A 19,337-nucleotide genomic window follows, 5' to 3' on the forward strand; every position below is an offset into this window, starting at 1 on the left:
TGTGTATATTGAACCAGCCTTGCATCCCAGGGATGAAGCCCACTTGACATGATGGATAAGCTTTTTGATGTGCTGCTGGATTCGGTTTGTCAGTATTTATTGAGGATTTTTGCATCGATGTTCATCAGGGATATTGGTCTAAAATTCTCTTTTTTTGTTGTGTCTCTGCCAGGCTTTGGTATCAGGATGATGTTGGCCTCATAAAATGAGTTAGGGACGATTCTCTCTTTATCTATTGATTGAATAGTTTCAGAAGGAGTGGTACCATCTCATCCTTGTACCTCTGATAGAATTCGGCTGTGAATCCGTCTGGTCCTGGACTTTTTTTGGTTGGTAGGCATTAATTATTGCCTCAATTTCAGAGCCTGTTCTTGGTCTATTCAGGGATTCAACTTCTTCCTGGTTTAGTCTTGGGAGAGTGTATGTGTCTAGAAATTTAATCATTTCTTCTAGATTTTCTAGTTTATTTCCATAGAGGTGTTTATAGTATTCTCTGATGATAGTTTGTATTTCTGTGGGATCGGTGGTGATATCCCCTTTATCATTTTTTATTGCATCTATTTGATTCTTCTCTCTTCTTTATTAGTCTTGCTAGCAGTCTATCAATTTTGTTGATCTTTTCCAAAAACCAGCTCCTGGATTCATTGATTTTTTTGAAGGACTTTTTGTGTCTCTATCTCCTTCAGTTCTGCTCTCATCTTAGTTATTTGTTGCCTTCTGCTAGCTTTTGAATGTGTTTGCTCTTGCTTCTCTAGTTCTTTTAATTGTGATGTTAGGGTGTCAGTTTTAGATCTTTCTTGCTTTCTCTTGTGGGCATTTAGTGCTATAAATTTCCCTCTACACACTGCTTTAAATGTGTCCCAGAGATTCTGGTACATTGTGTCTTTGTTCTCATTGGTTTCAAGGAACATCTTTATTTCTGTCTTCATTTCGTTATGCACCCAGTAGTCATTCAGGAGCAGGTTGTTCAGTTTCCAGGTAGTTGAGCGGTTTTGAGTGAGTTTCTTAATCCTGAGTTCTAGTTTGATTGCACTATGGTCTGAGAGACAGTTTGTTATAATTTCCATTATTTTACATTTGCTGAGGAGTGCTTTACTTCCAACTATGTGGTCAATTTTGGAATAAGTGCGATGTGGTGCTGAGAAGAATGTATGTTCCATTGATTTGGAGTGGAGAGTTCTGTAGATGTCTATTAGGTCCACTTGGTGCAGAGCTGAGTTCAAGTCCTGGATATCCTTGTTAACTTTCTGTCTCGTTGATCTGTCTAATGTTGACAGTGGGGTTTTAAAATCTCCCATTATTATTGTGTGGGAGTCTAAGTCTCTTTGTAACTCTCTAAGGACTTGCTTTATGAATCTGGGTGCTCCTGTATTGCGTGCATATATATTTAGGATAGTTAGGTCTTCTTGTTGAATTGATCCCTTTACCATTATGTAATGGCCTTCTTTGTCTCTTTTCATCTTTGTTGGTTTAAAGTCTGTTTTATCAGAGACTAGGATTGCAAACCCTGCCTTTTTTGTTTCCCATGCTTGGTAGATCTTCTGCCATCCCTTTATTTTGAGCTTATGTGTGTCTCTGCTTGTGAGATGGGTCTCCTGAATATAGCACACTGATGGGTCTTGACTCTTTATCCAATTTGCCAGTCTGTGCCTTTTAATTGGAGAATTTAACCCATTTACATTTAAGGTTAATATGTTATGTGTGAATTTGATCCTGTCATTATGATGTTAGCTTGTGAAGAAGGTGCCTGCTTCCCCTTCACCTTCCACCATGACTGTAAGTTTCCTGAGGCCTCCTCAGCCATGCAGAACTGTGAGTGAATTAAACCTCTTTCCTTTATAAACTACCCAGTCTCAGGTAGTATCTTTATAGCAATGTACAAATGGACCAATACAGTATGTCAGTTTCTTTTTTATGTCCATAAACTTTATCCAATCATGTGCAGCACTGGAGTTTCTTTGAACTGGTTCTTGTTCATGGGTCTGTCTGATTTGTGACTCACTCTTTGCTCAATTAAACTCTGTTGAATTTAATCTGTCTAAAGTTCTTATCTTAGCAGATTTGGTGTCAGAAGTGAGAACCCCAAGTAAGAGTCCTCTGACCCCCCTGCCAGGAACACCAGGCAACCAGGTGAGGTACCCATCAAGCCCATTGTGCTCACTATACTCTTGTTAGAAACTGGAGGTTATGTGTGAGTTTTCTCTCAGATTTTGAGCTTTACTCATTTGTGTTCTGAGCTTTCTGAGTTTGAGACATAATTAGACTGGATTGGGTCCAGGACCTAACTGGATTTGATAATTAACTGAATTAGATTCAGTTAGAGGCCTTGAGGAGGTACTTTTTGTTAATGGGTTTGTTTCAATCTGGGGCTCCACCTTCTGGGATTCCAGCTAATTTTATGTACAAGAATTATGGGCCTAGAATGGGTGCATTTTCAGAAAAAATGGGTTAACCTTATTAGAGACAGCTTAGAATTAAGATGGTCATAATGGGGAAGATTTAATTTAGATAGAATTGTTTACTTGCAGGCACATTATAAAGGGAGGGCTCAAGGACTCCACAAAAGCAATGGAATGAATTTTTCAATTGGTATACAGAGGCCTTTAAAATATTAAATAAATTAAAAATTGCCTCCATAAATGATTCCTTACAAAAGGCAAATGAAAAGCATATGCAACAAACTGACGACATGACAAAAAAGGACTATATTGTGCCTGAATTAACTGTGACTATTCCTTCTTTTTATCTGTTTCTACCTAAATACTCTTTATTTTATTTTATTTTATTTCATTTCATTTCATTTTAGTTTTTGAGAGTCTCGCTCTGTCACCCAGGCTAGAGTGAAGTGGTATGATCTCAGCTCACTGCAACCTCCACCTCCTGGGTTCAAGTGATTCTCCTGCCCCACTCAGCCTCCCACATAGCTGGGATTACTGGGATGTGCCACCATGCCCAGCTAATTTTTGTGTTTTTTGTAGAGACGGGGTTTCACCATGTTGGCCAGGCTAGTCTTGAACTTCTAACCTCAGGTGCTTCGCCCATCTCAGCCTCCCAAAGTGCTGGGATTACAGGCATGAGCCACTGCACCTGGCCTCTACCTACTCTTTGAGTCTTCTAACTTTTTTCTAAATTTCCCTTTCACTCTGAAGATGATTTTTTTTAAAGAGGAGTTAGGTTCCTTACAAAGTGAGTCCCTCTGATCAGCCAGGCTTGCCTGCTATAACCACCTGTACACCATAGTCTAAAACTGAGATTAGAGACATTGTAAAGGAATCTAATAACACAAGAGAAAATTCTCAAAAATTTATGGAGGAATTTAGAATCCTCATAGGAGCATACAATGCAGGAATCCCTGACCTTTACAAACTTATTCACATGATATTGGGGCTTGGTGAAGCTCACAAATGGATGGCAGAAGCAGAATGGGACAAACCTTGGAAGGATATTAAAGACCCCTCTAAAACCTCCTCATGAGATGAACCAAACAGAGCTAGAAACATTGCTGAAAACATTTGAAGTTAAATTCCTAAGATTTTTCCACAAAAATTGGTCCACTATACAATCTTACAGACAAAAAAAAAAAAAAAAAGGATGAAGCAGCTTCAGATTACAAAGCCCTTTTAGAAATACTATTTGTAAAATATTCTAGGCTTAAATTACAATAAGGAGTATTTCCTGCAAATACTCCTTACTAACAAAGACTGAAAATGCATTAACTGTTTTATAAAAGGACTTCATCTTAAACTTAGTAGCCTAATTTAAAAAACATAAACCAGGATGGGAAGTTACAGATATGATTGAATTGCTGGCCTTAACTGAACATTAGAGAGAACTCTACAGCAAGAAAAACTCCCAGAAGGCTAACAAGCGTATGTTTTTCCAATTACAAGAACATAGACCAAAGTGACCTTCTTGTTTTTATTTCACATCACAACCAAGAAGTCCTAAAACAAGAAACCATTTACCCCAGGTGCTTCCCTTCATTGAATACAACCACGACACTGGAAAAGAGATTGTCTACTTTTATGTCAGTCCACCATAAACCTCCTCCCTTTAGGCAAGATTGATTTCTCACTAGAAGGAGTCCAAAAGATTTTAGCTCTTGTGAAGTCAGTCAACATTAAGGAGACTCCAATAGATTCTACAGTAAATCACTCCTCCTAATACCCTTAAATAAACCTGAAGAAATAAGAGTTGAAAAAAAATGGGTAACTTTGTACAATCCTGGTGGATACCAGAGCCACCTTATCTATCTACCATAAGCCCCACCTTAGGAAGTCAAGAAATCCCTCAGAGTAAAAAAGGTCATTTCTTGCAAATCAAAACCACAATGAGATACCACCTTATGCCAGTCAGAATGGCAGTTATTAAAAAGTCAGGAAACAATAGATGCTGGTGAGGATGTGGAGAAATAGTAACACTTTTACACTGTCGGTGGGAATGTAAATTAGTTCAACCATTGTGGAAGACAGTATGGCAATTCCTCAAGGATCTAGAACCAGAAATACCATTTGACCCAGCAATCCCATTACTGGGTATATACCCAAAGGAATATAAATCATTCTACTATAAAAACACATGCACACATATGTTTATTGCAGCACTATTTACACTAACAAAGACATGGAACCAACCCAAAGGCCCATCAATGATAGACCAGATAAAGAAAATGTGGTACATATATACCATGGAATACTATGCAGCCATAAAAAGGGGTGAGATCATGTCCTTTGCAGGCACATGGATGAAGCTGGAAGCCATCATCCTCAGCAAACTAACACAGGAACAGAAAACCAAATACTGCATGTTCTCACTCATAAGTGGGAGTGAATCATGAGAACCCATGGACACAGAGAGGGGAACAACACACACCAGGGCCTACTGGGGAGTGGGGTTAGGGGAAGGAACTTAGAGGACAGGTCAATAGGTGCAGCAAATCACCATAGCACACATATACCTATGTAACAAACCTGCACGTTCTGCACATGTATCACTTTTTTTTAAGAAGAAATTTTTTAAAAAAAAAGGTCATTTCTGTGGTGGGGGTTTCAAATCAAGTTCAACAGGTCCCCATATCTGAACCTATCCAGTTGATGTTGAAGTCATTTTCAGAAAAACATACCTTTCAAATATGTGGTAGTGCTCCAGTAAACTTGCTAGGGTGATACTTACTTTCAAAGCTAAAAGGGCATATAATTCTCTCCAGAGGGAGAAATAATCTTAGAGTTTCCTGATTCCTGAACCAGAGCTATTATGCTGTCTACAGACTGAAATTGATAAGATTGCAACTCAGGCCTGTAATAACCCTGACCTTTCTAAAATACCTGAATGTTTATGAGCTTCTTCTTCAAGTGATATAGGAAGGATTAAAAGTGGGGAAGCTATAAGAGTCCAAACTGATCATTCTAAACATTTGCCTAAACTACCCCAATATCCACTAGAACCCCAAGCAATTCAAGAGTTCTTACTAATTGTAGATTTAATTAAATAAGGATTTATAATTCCATGTACCAGTCCTTGTAACATTCCAATCCTACCAGTTAAAAAACCAAATGAATAATGTTGGAGATTTGTTCAAGATTTATGGGCAATTAAAACTGTAATACCAAGGTTTCCTATAGTCCCGACCTCTAATACTTTATTATCTAACATGCCCACTGATTCAGAATGATTCTCAGTAATAAATCTCTGCTCAGTCTTCTTTAGCATTCCAGTTCACAAAGACAGTCAATACATTTTTTGCTTTTACTTGGAAAAATCAGCAGTACGCCTGAACTGAAATGCTGCAAGGGCTTACTGAAGCCCCTTTCTATTTTTCCCAGGCATTACATCAAGACTTAATAACCCTATAGCTTCCTCAGAATTATACTCTTATTCAGTATGTAGATGATCTGCTGTCATGCTCTCCCACTAAAAAATGCTTTGAAATTGTCTCAATTTACCTTTTACAGCAACTCACACAAAAAGGTCACAGGCTTCAATGGAAAAACTTCTGTTTTCAAGAGAAAGAGTTTACTATTTGGGACATGACTTGAGTGCTTAAGGGATTTCCCTCTTGCCTGGGAGAATAAAAATTATTCAGTTTTCCTTGGCCTGCAACCGAAAGACAATTAAGAAGTTTTCTTGGACTTGTAGGATACTGAAGATCCTGGGTCCTGAATGTGTTCTTACCTCACATGGCCTCACATTTGTATGAGCTCACTAGAAATGCAGGACCAGAACCTTTACCTTGGGAAGACAGTCATGAGCAAGCCTTTAGCCAAATAAAATTGGCCTTACAACAGCCTCCAGCTTTAGAACTTTCAAATTACATTAAGCCTTTTACCTTGTTCATTCATGAATGTAACAATCAGGCATTAGGAGTTCTTACCCAAGAACACAGAAGGAAGTAGAAGCCCTTTGCATATTATAGCTTGCACTTAGACTCAGTAGCTAAGGCATATCCTGATTGTTTAAAAGTAGTAACAGCAGCAACCAAGTTGGTAGAAGTTTCCTCTGAGCTAGTTTTAGGAAATGCACTTAACTTCTAAGTCTCACATACTGTGGAAAATCTATTAAATTCCAACAAAATTCAGCATTTTTCAGCAAGTAAATTAACATCTTACTGAATTCTTCTCCTGTCTCCTAATCTTCATCTAAAATGCTGCAACCTATTTAACCCTGCTACTCTACCACCTCTGCCTGATGGTGGTGAAGACCACAATTGTTAAGTATAATATCAGAGATAGTGGCCCCTCATGTTGATTTACAAAATACTCCATTGGCTAATCCTGAGTTAAACTTTTTATTGATGGGTTCTATGCCAAAAACTCAGAAGGGAAAAAAATATCAGAAGGGTTATGCTGTTACAACTCAAAATGAGCTAATGGTGAAGGGATTAAGTCAGCTCAACCCACAGGGCTTTTTGCTCTCACCTAGGCTTGTCATATAGCTAAGGACAAATTAGTAAATATTTACACTATATGCTTTTGGAGTAGTCCACAATTTTGTCATGTTATGAAAACAACAATGGCTTTTCATTTCTAGAGGGACCCCTGACAAAAATATACTCCAAGTAGATGAACTTTCTGCTATTTTGCTACCATCACAGATTGCCCATTATTAAGATTGAAGCCCATACCTGTAAAATTGAACCTGAATATAAAGAGAAAGCCCTAACAGATTTTTATGCTAAATCAGCTAGTACTGAAACTGTTAGAATATGCAATTTGAACAAATTTCATGAGGTTGAGCCAAGTCAACTCCCTTGTGATGGCCTATTTAATAAACAGTGCATTTTGGGGAAAAAAATTGGTATCTAAAAGTGTGTAAATTGAATCTTAAGTGTGAATACACAGAGGGCCTGGATGGCCACCTGGTTTTTCCTGAGTCTCTGAAGTCTTCATTGTTAAAAGCTCTGCCTTCCACAGATCATCATGGAACAGAAAAATGATCCAAATTATAAAAAGAATATTAGCAAAGTGACTGTTCCAAAACTGCTAAAATAGTTTATAACCAATGTTTGGTTTGTTAAACTCATAATTCTGGGAAAATAAAAACTTCAGGCAGTGTATTTCCACCACCTGGTGGACCATTTGAACACATACAGATGGACATCTTTCGATTGCCACCATCAATGGCGTGTCAGTATTTTCTTGTAAGTTTGTATACTTTCTGGTTGGGTTGAAGCTTTCCCATGTAGGAAAGTTGATGCTGTGATAGCAGCTAAGAAATTATGAGAAAATATGTTTCCTTTATGGAGCATTGCTGGAGAACTCTCCAGTGATGGGGGAACTCATTTTACTGGGCAAGTTATAGAGCAGTTAAATAAGGTGTTATGGGCACAATGGCATGATCAACCTCAACCTTCTGAAAAGACTGAAAGAAAAATGGCATCTTAAACCTGAAACTGGCAAAGTTAACAGAATCAATTGGGCTGCCTTGGCCAAAGGCATTAACATTGGCTTTAATGGCAATGAGACCTACTCTCACTGGAAAACATAAGTTGACCCTTTTTGAAATAGTCACTGGAAGGCCTATGATCCTAATAATAGAACTTGATGCATCTTCTGCTATGACTAAATACTGCAAGGCTCTAATGCATTATGCCAGAGTGTATTTTCATCAGGTAAAAGAAGTTTTCTGTGCTCCACTGACTAAGGACAATCAAACTTTTTATGGTCTAGAAACCAGAGGTTGGGTCTTCTGGAAACCACATCAGAGGAAGACTACCTTTGAACCCCACTGGAAGGGGTTATACCAAGTTATTCTCACTACTTACTTGAAGTATTTATTTACTTGAAATAAGACATCAAGGTCTCAAACTTTGGAACTAATTATCACAACTCAAAAAGGTATCTTCGGACTTTTGGAACTGTATGTCTGTTGGAAAATTTAAGGTAAAGCTGGCCAGAAAAATTTCCCAGAGGCAAATAGTACCCTCGATGTGGACAGCTTTCCCAAGATTATGGACCAAGAATTCTCTGTGATTAAAAAAGCCTTATCCTTTTTTCTTTTCTTTCTCATTTCCTGCTGTCCTAATCCTTTCCTTTTCCTTACAGGAAAATCCATAGAGCCATAATCAGTGAATGGCTTTAGCTATAGTTTATGCTATAGTACAAAATACAGAGCAATCGATGGGTTTGTGGGCTATTGTCAAAACAAACAAACAACAACAACAACCAAAAAAAAAAAAAAAGCAGGAAACAATTCCATCAGTGCCAGTACCTCTCCATCTTCCCAATGAGAGTAATGCTGAAATTCCACAGGAAGTGTGGAAAGCTATCTTTGATGTTCTAAACATCACTGTGACTTGCTTTCCTACACTCAATAGAACCAACACTCTAACCTTTCCAATTAACCTGATGGTTACCAAATGTAGAAAACCTATCTGAATGGTGCATGCAAAAGATATACTGTGCTTCCAGACATCGTGCACTTAAGACCTTGGAATTACCTTTGTGGGTACAAGTAATTGTTTGTATAATGTCACTAGATTAAATTCAATAGGGTCTTTTATCATTAAATGTGATTATATTCCCTTACAGTATGTTATAATGGGGACACCAAAAAGTAAATTTTCCACTAGACCTTGTTTGGAAGCTATCAAATTTAACTGACCCCTGCTCAAACACAATTAGGTGGCCTTTTTTCCAACCCCCAAAGACCTATATCAGATCTTCAGAAAATCTGCTTATTCTGTTCTGTCTCCTTGCTTGTTTGGATCTTGCTATTTGGCGTAGCTCACTCCTACCTTTCAAATTCGTTCCCCTAGAAGTCTCCACAATAGCTCTTATAATCAGAGGCTAAAATGGTCAATAACTGAAATTACCATCAACCTTCAAACAGACAAAGTTAAGGTAGTTTCCACTGAGGAAAGATTCTAGTGGGATCTCTGGGGGCTCACTCTTGGTGGTAGCAGAGTACTAATTGTATGGAATTTGAAGCTAATCTGTAAATTGGGGAAACTCTTCAATTTTGTGGTCAATCACATCTACCAGGGTTTCAGACAAGTAGAAGCCACTCTCTAAAAGGTGAATAATAACATACATGTTCAATAAACGCCACTTAATAAAATATCATAAAGCTTTAAATCTCCTTTTTCCCTCAATTTGGGGCTTATGATTGGTATTGAATAAAAATGTATGCTGTAACCATCTCTCTGATTTTGTTATTACAGAAAGCTTAATTTAAAAGGTGGTTGATACTGCTGTTTCCATAGACACTGCCACCAAATACATTAAGGAAATTTTTCAAGAGAAAGAAATATAGGATATGTTTACAAGAGCAACTAACATTTGGTTTGCAGGCATTCTAAATGGCCGATAATAGGCTTGGGTTTCCCAAGGTTTTCTAATCTTCGTATTTCTTCTAGTGGGTCTCCAAGTTGTTATGACTTGTGTTACCAGGCTAACAACTAAAGTCAATCCCTCTTTAAATCAGGCCATTTTACATCAAACTATGGTCCTTAATTACCATAACACACCAAAAAAGGACTATAACCAATTAGACGCAAATACTGTAGAGCTGCCTCTGTTGCCTGAATTTCGACTTGTTTGATTTGATTTGATTCATTTCATAAGGACTCTTAAGAAGTATGCTTTGGTCTTTTGGTTTTTCTTGATTGTCATCATATTAGTTCTGCTGGTATGGTATATCCTCTTAAGTCTTAAAAATTTTGTATGCAGCCATTCATTGAGTGTTGAATGGTCTCACTTTGATTAATTCAGTAAGAACATAATTATTCAACTGATGTGACACTGCGACTTATGAATTTCATACTGTGAACAAATAAGACTTATGAATTCCACACTGAGACTAAACAAGTCCACCTATGATAGTGACAGAGGGTGGCATCAATGCCCAAAGTTTGAGTCAATCTCTCAAAATGGAGATGTTGACCAAAAGGAGAGAACTGTTAAATCAAACTAAGTTTGGTCTCAGACAAAGCCTCTGTACTTGCATGCTTGAGTCCTTATGTAACAAACTGCAACCTAACTTTGTATGTAAATAAACTGAAAGCCTCATTTAGGAATATTCTTCTGTAACAAATAGCTGTGTCTCAGCCAATCACAGCAGTTTGACTTTAGTCAATCACAGGTGGCCAACTCTTCAAACCACGTTGAAATAAGCAAATGCCAAAGTGTAACCAAGCCAGCTGTTTCTATACCTCACTTCCATTTTTCATACCTTTTTTTTTTCTTTTCTTTTTTTTTTTTTTTTTTTGAGACAGAGTCTCACTCTGTCACCACACTGAAGAGCAGTGGCGTGATCTCAGCTCACTGCAACCTCCGCTTACTGGGTTCACATGATTCTCCTGCCTCAGCCTCCTGAGTAGCTGGGATTACAGGCGTGCACCACCACGCCTGGCTAATTTTTGTATTTTTAGTAGAGACGAGGTTTCACCATGTTGGCCAGGCTGGTCTCGAACTCCTGACTTCAGGTGATCTGCCCACCTCGGCCTCCCAAAGTACTGGGATTACAGAGCCACCACACCCAGCACATCACTTTATTTTTTCTGTCCAAAAATGGTTTATGACCATGTGACAGCCCCAGAGTTTCTCTGAACCTGTTCTAATTCTGGGGGCTGCCTGATTCATGAATTGTTCTTTGCCCAATTAAACTTAAATTTGTGTGAATTTTTTCTTTTAACACTTATATCCAAAAATTATCATGACATTTTAACTTTGTTATTTACAGTTACCCATTTAAAAGCAGTATATATGAATTTTAAAGGTCCAGTGTTTTTATTGCACTTATTAGAGTGGGGGAGGGAGGAAAGACAGAAGGTGGAAGAAGAGGAGAGGAGAGAAGTAGAGGAGATTGAAATTTTTTAAATCTCAAGAGTATAACAAATAAATCATCGCATGCATCCTGCTAACATTTCTACATGTGTGAAATGTGTGAAACATATCTAACGCCCATTTTTGTTAGCTAATGTGGAACAATACACAGTCTAAACTGAGTTAACAGAGACCAGTTTTCTCCAACAGTAACACAAAGCTCAGTGTGTCCCTGGCTGGATATCTGATTTGCTGCTGTCTTCACCTGTAGATCTTTTCTGGACCTTGACTCCCTACGAAGTGATCCTTGGCCCTCCACCAGGAAGTTATTTGTAATTATCTCTCCTGCTGCTCTCTGCTTGTCCATTCTTTAAAGAGGTGTGAAATCATGACAGGCTGCTCAGGACTATATTAGGCAGTAGGACATTAACTCAAATTGCCTAAATGGTTAGGGTAGTTACACAAGACCCTCTTCTTAGTGGAATGCTTTTTGTTAAATATTTTAAAAACGTCCTCCACTTCACTATTGAGGCTTCTTATTCCCCTGTCTAACCATACAGACATGTATTTAGGTGCAATATCTATTGTCTACAATTGCCTAGAATGTGATGGATACCCCCACTCCAATGGGCAGTCCTTGTCCCGATATTCAGGGTTACCCACGCCCCATTAAAGCTGGTTTCTAGACATCCCCATTGTCTGGGAAGTATTCCCTTTCTGTTAGCTGAATAACCATTATTAATAAAACAGACCATTAATGAATTAGCCCTAGTCTTAATTGTTTGGGCAAGTCATGACTGACCAAGTCACTTCTCATATTTGTGACCCAATGATTCAGTGCCAAGGTGGAAGAAATATTTTCTCTTCTTTGTGGCTTTAGAACCTGCATTAGTCCATTCTCACATTGCTACAAAGAATACCTGAGACTGGGTAGTTAATAAAGAAAGGAGGTTTAATTGGCTCACAGTTCCGCAGGCTGTACAGGAAGCATGATGCTGGCATCTGCTTGGCTTCTGGAAACTTTCACTTATGGCAGAAGGTGAAAGGGAAGCAAGCACATCTCACATGGCCAGAGGAGGAGCAAGAGAAAGACGGGGGAGGTGCCACACACTTTTAAACAAACAAATCTCACAAGAACTCACTATTGTGACAGCAGCACCAAGGGGGATGGTGTTAAACCATGAGAAATTGCCCCCATGATCTCCAATCACTTCCCACCAGGCCCCACCTCTAACACTGAGGATTACAATGAAGCATGAGATTTGGTGGGGACACAGATCCAAATCATACCAGAACCAAAGGCTTAGCCAACTGGAATATGAAGTGAACTATTGACAGAGACAAATTGTACATATATTTTCAATACAGATCCAATTTTTCATTTAAATGAAATTTCAAATTGTTATTGCTTATAGGCTTTTATAACTCTTCAACACTTCATTAAGGCTCTTCTTAAGGTCCTCCATGTCTCCCCCGACCCAACCTTACATTGGATTTTTATTCTTCCCAGACATTTCTCTTCTCCTCTGACACCTAGAATACTAAGCCATCTGGCCCACCTATCCAAAGCTACCCCAACACCAAGGTCCAATTCACATTACACGTCTTTGAAGCTCTCATTGATGTTTGCAGCACACATTGATTTCCCCTTTCTCTTCATATTTGTAATAGTTTCATGGACAGCCCCAGTCAATTTACGCTACTTTGTGCCACTCTCCAATGACACAGAAATCTTGGAAGAGTTTAATATTGTGAGCATATTTGCTTTGACCATTCCACCAAACCCGACATTCAATATCATACTAGGTATTTATGAAGTTACATTTAATCACATATTGGAACTGTGACACTGAGGTTGCTAGTTTCTGTTGATTAGAGAAACTGTGCTGCCATGCCCAGAGGAAGCTTCATATGAGAAAAGCACAATGTTCCTAGAAACAAAACATACCAGATTATTGGGTTATTAATCAAACCTCCCTATCTATTATTAATAGCTACCATTTATTGAAATACCTAATTTTTTAAAAGTATAAGGATGTTATAATATTTATCATATTTATTTCAGATTGAATTAGAAATACAATGTTACAGGTTTACTGGAAATCTTCTTTATTCCTACGCCCATTATTCTCCCTTTCTAGGCACTGACAACTACTTATCACAAATTTGTACATATCCTGTTCATGTTGTGCTTTTTTGTTTTTGTTTTGTTCTGTTTTTTGAGACTGTTCTGTGTTAGTATCCCATGGATCTACATTCGTTTATTTTTTTCCCCAAAAGAATTATAAAACTTTTGAGGGTTTATAATCATAATATTAATAATTAGAATATATTAATAATAGTTACCACTTATGAAGTACATACTGTGTGCCAGGTGTTATGTATAACACTTGAAATACTATTTAATTTCAGTTAATGCTCACACAATCTGATGATTGAGGTAATATTTCCATTTTACAAACGAGAAAACTGAGGCATAAAGAGTTTAAATAGCTTGCCTAGAGTCACACAGATAGAAAATGGCTAAGCCAAGAACAAAACCAGGTTACACAAGACTTGAAACTTATACAAGTTGGGGTAAGTAGGCTCCTTTAAAGAAAAAGATCTCAAGTATACATATATAAAATTAGGTAAGAAAGCGAATATTCAGGAGAACAGAAACAACCAATTACTTGAGCCTTAGATATGCAAGTCCCTTTCTTCTAAGAGGGCTTTGGACAATTCCCCTAAAATATTTACATAGAAAACACTCCCTGGTTGCCACTTGGCTTCCATCAAGAACATTCTGTAACATGCAAATGAGGCTGAAGCAGCATTAGCTCATAGTAAGTTGACCTCTGAGCAGAGAAGGGATTTGGCCTTTTCCAAAGCCTAGATCTCAGGCACCTCTTCCCAAGGGCCTGGTACAGTGTTCAGCACATATTAGGGAGCTGTGCCTCTGTATGCTGTCCACCTTCTTCACTCTCTCTCATGCCATACACTTAATTTTCTTCATAATGTCTAATATTACCTACAATTATCTTACTTGCATGTTTATTGTCTGTTTCTCTCAAACTCCATGAGATCAGGGACCTTATCAACCTTTGTTCCTCATCGTATCCTCAACATTTAAACAGTGCCTAAGCCTAATTCACAGTATCAATGAAGTTCTGTTGAATAAATGAAATAAATATTGGCTAAAGGAATACATTAAAATGCTTTTGGTTTAAGATAGATCAAAACTTAGGGAATTCATAACAGAAAAAGCTTTAATAACAGAGTTTATAGTATTTGATTTTGTTTTGAGGCAGGGTCTTACTCTGTCCACCCAGGCTGGAGTGCAGTGGCAGAATCATAGTTCACTGCAGCCTTGACCTCCTAGGCACAAGTTATCCTCTCACCTCAGCCTCCTGCATAGCCAGGACTACACAGGCATGCCACCAGGCCCAGCTAATTTTTTTTTTTTTAACTTTTGTAGAGATGGGTTCTCACTATGTTTCCCAGGCTGGTCTTGGACTCAAGTGATCTTCCCACCTCAGCCTCCCAAAGTGCTGGGATTACAGGTGTGAGCCACCATGCCCAGCCAGAGTTTACAGTATTAGAAACAATGAGTTCATGTAATCTTCTTTTTTTATTATTTTTTATTTTTCTTATTTTTTGAGACAGAGTTTCACTCTTGTTGCCCAGGCTAGAGTGCAATGATGCAATCTTGGCTCATGGCAACCTCCACCTACTGGGTTCAAGTGATTCCTGCTTCAGCCTCCCAAGTAGCTGGATTACAGGTGTGTGCCACTATGCCTGGCTAATTTTTTGTATTTAGTAGAGATGGAGTTTCACCGGTTGGTCAGGCTGGTCTCAAACTCCTGACCTCAGGTGATCCACCCACCTCACACTCCCAGTGGAATCTTCTTTGAAGCAAATTTACATTTTGTACAAACCATGCATTATATTTAGCTTGTTTTCTTATTAAAACGTTCAATATTTCGAACCCCCAGTGCAATGAATGAATAGTTCTTCAGCAAGAGTTATTAACTTTTGCTTATAGCAACCATAATAAGGTTACAACCTAAAATAAAAATACTCAAGAATTATCTTTATTAGCATAGTAATCAAAAAGTCACACCCCACATGCTTTGGGAATCAACAGTCATCTAAAATACAGTAACTTCTTTTTTCCAGTGGTAGTTTCTTTATATTTACAGAAATGTAAATTTTGTCCCTTCATGGATTATTTATCTTAAGAAACCACTGGGAAATCAAACAGGAGAAATGTTTGTTTCTAGGCTATGAATCATAGGACAGAATTGTACTAACTCTGTTTTATTTTTTTTATTTTTTTCACATTGGCCTACTTGAAACACTATTTCATTTTTTGTCCTCATTTTACATTTAATGAACTTGATTAAAATTCAAAATAGTACAGTTTTGTTTCCTTGAAGTTACATAATTGTTTTTGAGGAAAAATACAAACTACATAAAGTTATTGCCTGAGATAAATATTTGAGATTAAAACATATTTTGTTTTCAGTTCTTCTGAGTATGGCAAAAAAAAAAAAAGTCCTCAATATAACCATAGTTAATGTTTCATTTGGTAATGGTTCACTTCCCTGTTGACTTTCCAAGCATCCATCTTGGAAAGAAGAAACAAGCCTCTGTTTCTGTTTACTTTGGTTAACAAGATTTCCAAATCTTCATTCAGTCTTCTGTTGAGTTTTAAGAGTGTACCTGCAGTATCAATTTATTTATATTGCTGTCAAATGTATGGGGTTAATAGAACTGGAACAATTGACTGGCCATCTGCAAAAGATGTTAGATACAAAAAAAAAAAAAAAAATCCAGAAGAATAAGAAACTTAAATAGAAAAAAAGAAACAATAAAAGTGCAAGAAGAAAATACAAGGGACTTCTACTTCTTGCAATAGTAGATTAGGCAATTCAACCAACTATCCTGTTTAGAACAAGGAAGGATATTTTAAAACATGTACCTGCCATATATGATACAACTATTCCATTCTCAGGTATTTACCCCAAAAAAAAATAAAAATGTATTTCCTCCACACAAAGACTCTTATACAAATATTCATAGAAATTTCATTTGTAAGAGCCCAAACTGGAAACAATCCAAATGCCCATCAACTGGTAAACAGATAAACAAATTGTGGGTATAGCTATACAACAGACTACTACTCAGTATTAAAAAGGAGGGAACTACTGATATATGCAACAACACAGATGAATCTTAATTATTTTGAGGGAAAGAAGCCATACAAAAAAGAGTAAACACTGTATGCTTTCATTTACATAAAATTCTAGAAAATGCAAACTAGTTTATCATAACAGAAGGTAAGTCAGTGGTTGCATGGGGATGGAGACTTGTGATGGGGCAGAGGGTAGGGAAGGAGAGATGACCAAGGGCCATGAGGACACTTTTGGAGGGGTGGTGGATATGTACATTATTTTGATTGTAGTAAAGATTTCATGGTTAAACACCTTCAAACTCATCAAATTGTACAATTTATATATGTACACTGTATGTGGATTACACTGTAATCATTACCTCAGCAATATATATAATAATGACTTCAATCATATATCTCAACAAAAAAAGTCTACTTGAAAGTTTTGGAGAGCCTAAAAAGGCACTAAAGAATGACATAGCCAAAATCCAGGAGAAAAGGAATCCCAGAGAGGTGAACCTGGCATTTGGGGTCATTTCTCCCTTTGAGAAGCCCTTTAAATGTTTACCTTAAAAAGAAGAAATACTCAAAATGAATGGGGAAGGTGTCCAACTTAAAGGCTTCAGAAGAGAACAACAGAGCAACCCCAAAGAAGTGTAAAGAATGAGAAAATAAAAATGAGAGACCAGACACAGTAGCCTGTAATCCCAGCACTTTGGGAGGCCAAGTCAGGAGAATCACTTGAGGCCAGGAAGTCAAGACCAGCCTGGGCAACATAACAGGAATTCACTGCTACAAAGTAAAATTGTTTTAATTAGCCAGGAATGGTGGCACACACCTGTAGTCTCAGCTACTCAGGAGGCCGAGGTGGCAGTATCACTTGAGCCCAGGATTTTGAGCTTACAGGGAGCCATGATCGCATCGCTGCACTCCAGCCTGGGTGATAGAGACCTTGTCTCGAAACAAACAAACAAAAGAGAACAAAAATTAATGAATCCGAAAACAAGAAATAACTAGTGCAACCAACAAAATCAAATGTTGATTTTTTAAAAAAGACTGATAAAATACATTCCAGTAAAATTTATCAAGAAAAAAGAAGAAAAGTAAAAATAAATGTGCTAGGAATACAAAAGGGGACACAACTACAGAGAAAATACATATATTAAAATCATAAGAAATAAATAACTTTATGCCAATATATTTTTAAATGACAATTTTAGAAAAATATTACCTATAAGGAGAAGTTTTAAAAATAATAATAATAAACCAATAACCATGAAAGTGTTTGTGTTTAAAAATCCACCTCCTTGTACACATACACACAGGTGTGCACAGCATGCACACAGGTACCACAAACACCAAATCGAAAGGGTTTCATGAAAAAGTTCTAGCAAAAACTGAAGGAACAGAATCTCAATCTTATGTTCCAAAGCACTGAAAAAAAAAAAAAAAAAAAAAAAAAATTCCATCAGTTTAATGAAGCTAATAGTTCATTTAATGAAACTAACGTTAACTGTTATACCAAAACTAAATAAGACTACGTAAAAGGAAGATTATAGGCCAATATCACTTATGAACATAAATGTGAAAGTCATAACTAAATAAAATGTTTCTTAAAATCTGAGTATATAAAAAATTCCTCTTCTCTAAACTGCATTTATCTGAGAAATAGAAATTAGAACAGTATATTAGAAAAAATTAATGTAATTTACCACATTAACAAAGCAAATAAAGTTATGCAATTCAACAGTTGGAGAAAATACATTTGATATAACTCAAAACCCATCCATAAATTTTTTAGTTGTAGCAAAATAATAATAGAAAGGAATGTCCTTAATCTGAGAATGGGAACCAGCCAAATTCCTAAATCAAACATTTTGTTTAATGGTAAATGTTCTACACATTCCCTTTAAAGTAGGAAAAGTAAAGGATGTTCATTGTCACTGACCAGTGCAGAAAAAATAAGAAAAAAATTACATAAGGGTTTCAAATAAATAACAGAATTGTTATCATTAATAGATGATACGATTGTGAACACAGAAAATCCGGGAAAATTTACAGACAAACTCTTAGAGTTCAACAAGTTATTGGAATACAAGACCAATAGGCAAAAATCAATTATTTTTCCATATACCTGGAACAAGCAAGTAGCAACAGTAAATTTTAATATCATGCTTTCACAAATAATAAATACTATATGGTACCGAGGACTAAATCTATAATTTATCTGCAAATTTTTTTGTGGTAAAAGTCACAAAACCTTGCTGAAGGACAGTATAGAAGACCTGAATAAATAGAGATGCACTGCTGTTCACAGATGAGAATACTCAATATCGTTAAGAGATCAAGTCTCTCAAAGTAAATCTATAAAGGCAGTGTAAATCCACTCAAACTACTTGTGCAACTTGACAAGCTGATTCTCAAATTCATATGGAAAAGAAAAAGCAAAAAATAGCCAAAGGTTGTTGAAGAAGAACATATTTGGATATTAAGCTACAGTGATTTAATACAGCTTAGTACTGGTGCAGGGATAGAGATAACAGAGCCTAGAAACTGAAGAATAATATAAAAAACTAGATAGTTGTCAGACATTGCACTAAATATCATGGGGAAAGACTCAACTAGTCAGTAAATTATACTGGAATAAGTGGTTATTCTTAAGGAAAAAAGTAAAATTAGAATTACATTAAACAGCATAAATGAAAATAAATTTCAGATTACAAATCAAAAGAGAAAAGCAAAACATTAAGTCTTTTAGATTAAAATATAGAAAAGTATATTTATGACTTTAGGGTAGGGAAGAAAGTTTTAACCAAAACATAAATGAAAACCACAAGGAAAGGCCAAATTTTAAAACGCTGTACCAAAAGACACTGTTAAAAAATGAAAATACTAGTCACTTGAAAAAAGATACTTGCCAT

At 36.9% G+C, this 19,337-nt stretch overlaps 1 long non-coding RNA gene across 1 annotated transcript; it reads right to left on the reverse strand.

Moving 5' to 3' along the window:
• Positions 1-15,319: 15,319 nt before the first annotated feature.
• LOC135964777 (uncharacterized) lies at positions 15,320-17,881 on the reverse strand. Its single transcript, XR_010577402.2, has 2 exons — positions 17,255-17,881; positions 15,320-16,037 (listed from the first exon to the last, which is right to left on the reverse strand). It is a non-coding gene; the product is annotated as an uncharacterized lncRNA (long non-coding RNA).
• Positions 17,882-19,337: the final 1,456 nt, after the last annotated feature.

Source organism: Macaca fascicularis, chromosome 8 (genome assembly GCF_037993035.2).
Source record: "Macaca fascicularis isolate 582-1 chromosome 8, T2T-MFA8v1.1".
NCBI lineage: Eukaryota > Metazoa > Chordata > Mammalia > Primates > Cercopithecidae > Macaca > Macaca fascicularis.